Source organism: Anneissia japonica, unplaced genomic scaffold (assembly GCF_011630105.1).
Source record: "Anneissia japonica isolate Jap-2015-1 unplaced genomic scaffold, ASM1163010v1 scaffold8641_len15537_cov115, whole genome shotgun sequence".
NCBI lineage: Eukaryota > Metazoa > Echinodermata > Crinoidea > Comatulida > Comatulidae > Anneissia > Anneissia japonica.
In genome coordinates, this window is record NW_022738011.1 from 1,988 (window position 1) to 6,487 (window position 4,500).

General features: G+C 33.6%; 1 long non-coding RNA gene across 1 annotated transcript; it reads right to left on the reverse strand.

Annotated features, from left to right (window-relative positions):
- Positions 1 to 2,984: 2,984 nt before the first annotated feature.
- LOC117117494 lies at positions 2,985 to 4,196 on the reverse strand. Its single transcript, XR_004446908.1, has 3 exons — positions 4,133 to 4,196; positions 3,454 to 3,635; positions 2,985 to 3,115 (listed from the first exon to the last, which is right to left on the reverse strand). It is a non-coding gene; the product is annotated as an uncharacterized LOC117117494 (long non-coding RNA).
- Between the last annotated feature and the right edge of the window lie 304 nt (positions 4,197 to 4,500).

Consider the following 4,500-nt stretch of genomic DNA (forward strand, 5'->3'; position numbering starts at 1 on the left):
ATTTACCGACTTTCAAAGGCTTGCATTCGGTAACCCCATAAAAACTCGTGTCAAACTTTAGATATTCCAATGTAAATTTGGCCGTTCTTTTCATTTATATGGGTTTTCACTTATGAAAATGTCTCAATTATGTGTAAAATAACGATTTGCCCCAGTTTTTATTTCGGAAATTTGCACTAGACAGGGAGTCAGCTGATTCACTCAACCGTAACGAGCTGGTAACGACATTAGAAAACTGATGAGAATGGTCGTCGCGAGCGGAAAATTGAAAAATTAGGACTGGCGAAAATATTCAATAACAATAGTAAAATAAGTCGAAGGCATTTTTGAAGAATGAATCTTTCAAAAAGATATGTTTGCTGGTTTGGATAAGGAAGTCTTGGAAGTGGTGATCTTAATAGTGGCGTTAAATAGGTTTGTTTAATACCAACTTGTCTTACCTGTGTAGGGATAGCCTAGCATTTAGTGCAGTACTGTATGTATGTAGAGAATACGGAATACTAACTGCCTGGCGCGACCTAGGCCCAGGCTCCTAGTTTAGGCCTAGGCATATACAAACTATAATAATAATATTTCAAATATTAGACAAACAATCAACACTATTTTAAATAAAGTGCATTAATTTACATGTTAATTATTAGATCCATGGAACTATCTAGGACCAACTACTACTACTACTACTACAGGCATTACTAAAATGCCAGTTTATTCGTCGTGGAATGTAGATGATGCCTTGAAAGCTAGCGCCGAAAATGGCTTGGAAAAATGTGCACAGAACTTTAGTTCTGCATAATATTGGCAATGGTTATATACAGTATTCAGATTAGTTCAAAGACTAATTTTCGGCATTCTTCTCGGAAATATAACCACCCGCCTTAGGCGTGGCACTGCTTGTTCCATGCTGGATCAAAAACTAGTAGAGGGTCAAATGTCCAGCCATTTTGATGGTCAAAATATAGGGGAATTATTATTACTGTACATTAGAAAAGATTGAGAAACAAGATAGTCTATTATACATATATAGTTTTATCTTTATTTGTAATTTTTAAACTAATTTTTATTTTTATATTACAAAAAGGTATTATATTAATGAAATAATAAATTCTATTCAAAATAATTGTTTATTAATATTAATAAAATAATTGCTATGTTACACCACTTTGCAATGCATTTGAATATGGGCTTTTCACAGTGATGGTTAATTAGAATATATAGATTCAACAAAAATTATCATTGATGATTAGTGCCAGAATGATTAATTCCTTATAAAGACATTGTAATATCAATACTAATTATTTTTTAATGGTGTAAGAATAGTCACTCTGATTTTTTTTTAACTAGTCTGTTCAAACTTTTTATTGTACTTCTCTTCTTACAGGAAATGACATGTTGGATATCAATGGTTTTCATTTGGTAGGTGTTTAACAGGCTAAAGAAATCTGACAGAAGGGTCATCCCATCTTGCACTGTGTGGGCGATTAGGGACAAGTTCCCAGAAGCTGTGAAGGTCTCTTAAGAAGCTGTGAAGACTGCCCTGGGTTTTTTGATGCTATAGATGATGAAATAAACTTTGTGTTGGAAGAATTATTTATAAATTGTTATGGAAGATACCTGATAAGTCCATCCTCATTAATGCAACTAATCTTATGTAAATAGATTCATTCTTGACAATTCATGTGACAACTGTGCTCTGTTTTTTTGAAAATCTCATCACTCATGGAAGGAAATTTTGTCAGCACAGGCCTAGAGCTTTTGTATATCTGGACCAGTCAATTGTGTGTAACCTTCCAGACCTAGTCTGTAATTGAAATTGTTGCTATTGATGTGGATAGGCCAGCAAAGTTGATTTCAAGAACATTTTGTTGTTAAGTACAGTACAATGTTTTTTGTATCTTCCTATTCTTTACATTGGTATAAACTATAGTAACTATAAATCCATATATATAATATTTTGATAATAAATAGAGTGTGTAAAATGCAGTGATATATATTGTAATACCTGACTGCTTTAATCTGTGTACAGTAAAACAATTTTATATTAACTGTGAGAAAATACACTTGTAATAAATTATTTGCAATGTACAAGTATGATAAAGTGTTTCAAAATATTTATTTAATAACACCAGTAGTCTTGAATTTACTGTATGTACAACAATAACTAAGTGAAGCACCAAAAATATGGATGTTGAATATCATCATGAAAGAAGAAATCTTGGCTATGGTAAATAATACAAGACAATCGGACATGATAAATAGAGCAGTGCAGTTCAACTTGCCTAAGACGACTAATAATATACTCTAATAATTTCTAAGTCGATCTAATTTTACATGCCGAATTGTTGTGTTTTCCATTACCGTAATTGCAAGTCAAATTTTGTTAGGGTCAAACAATTTCTCAATGGCATTTTGGATATGACATAGGCAAGTTCAACTACTGTATTTTAAAATACTAAACAAAAAATGGTGTACAGCAAAAAATTGAAGCTTTTTTCTTAAATTCCAATACCAAATTGATCAGCATGCAGACATAGGCATAATCCAGACATTAAAAAAATAAGCAGTTTCATAGAATAACTTTACACAAGACTGTACAAAGCCATATATTAAAATAGTTGTTCCTGTATATATTGAGCCACATTTTCATACTGTACTATCAGCTTAGCACATTACATATTTCAAAATTAATCCTCACAATTTGTTTTCTAAATCTGGGTCACATATTTGCATCAAAAGAATTACTACTGAATGGGATTATAATACCATTTAATAATATTAAAGATATTTTGCAAGTGAAACAGGTACAGTAATACTGGTACAGTATTTATTTATTTATTATAAATTTGGCATGCAATATAAACCAGATGCTGCAATATAAACCAGATGCGCAAAAAACAAAAACTTAAGTTGTGTGGCATTTCAGTATATCTTCAGAAAAAAAAATCACTAGATAAATCATTTTAATTTAATTCTTTGGAAATATTTTGGATTCAATCACTTGCTGCAGAGCTCTGAGCATCGCCACCTTCTGCTAACCATGGATTGGACATGTCCATTTCATCATGTCCACACAGATGGAATTGTTTGCATCACACCCATCTGATCCAGTCATTTGCTCCTATTGAGGAATAAATACAGTAGTTACAATAATGCAAAACCAGGTTTGTTAAAAATCAAAAATGTTATCAAACATTGCCATTTGCTGCTTTATCAATAACATACCATACTGAGATACAGTATGTACTAATCTGAAAAGACATTCATCAATTGACAGTATTTTCAGATTTTTTAATTACTTGATTGAAGCCTTCCTGCCGGCTAGTGTGTAATGTATTATTGTTGTTTCTTAATAAAACTGACACACCATGCTGATATTTTTTTACCATTCCAATATATTTGTTTCATGTACTCTGGCTGAACAGTGATGAGATATTCACTTAATTTTCTTTTGCTCACCTTAAATTGTGTGTATAGCTTTCATTACAAGTTTCAGCAAACAACCACAGTGTTTCTTGCTAACGTCTTGCTGGGTCCTTGTATGCTTTGTACCACCTTCTTTCGTAGATGCCAATGTTGGGTGGTTGTACTCATGGCAAATGTTGTGGTATGTTTGTCTCATCATGGCGACTGGCAAATACCTACAGTATGTGAGGAGAGTGTCATGTTTCGGCCTATCACATATCTTGTCCTACAAAAATATATATGTATAATATTTTATTTGAATTCCACATTTAAACAACAGCTGAAAGTTAGGTTTGGAGTAACATGCATCATGTTATTATTTAATGGGGCATTATTGTTGTATAGCCTAGCTTCTAGGCCTACAGTATATCAATAATAATCTTATTGTTACAGGAATTGGTGTTGGCTCTGATGATATACTGTAGTGTTATAGCACATCACCTTTATTTAGACAGTGCATTTTTTAGACATTTAGGCCTAGACAGTTTTTAATAGGACCAGGCCTATAGTATACTATTATTAGTAGGCCTAGGGGCCTATGGTCTATTATTATGGGGAAAAAATGCACTAGCACAATTAATGTGACAAAGATGGCATGGCATGACAAGTCTAGGCTAGTAGTAGAAACCTACTATCTTTACCGTCAGCTGGATAAGGCTGCGTGCGAACTCACCTGCTGCGGGACTGGAGCAGTGTCCCGGACAGGAGTGCGCTACTGCTGCTGGGTAGACACTGACTGTGCTAATCCTAGGCATATGTGTAGGCCTAATTATAAACAAACTAGTCAAGTCATCGGACTGATATACGTTTACTAATTCAATTGAATTATTCCTCCATGATTGAATTGACGTTGACTAAACCGTCTCTCTGTAACTGCGTACGTAAACGATCACAAAAACTCACGACTTCACACTAGTGTACTGTATCTAGGCTAGTCGCTCGTCGGGACGATTTTTCGATAGCTCTGCTCGCCAAAAATTAATTGACAGACTTGTCTTGAATATTAATGAGTTGGTTAGAAAATGCTACCAAGCTACTGAA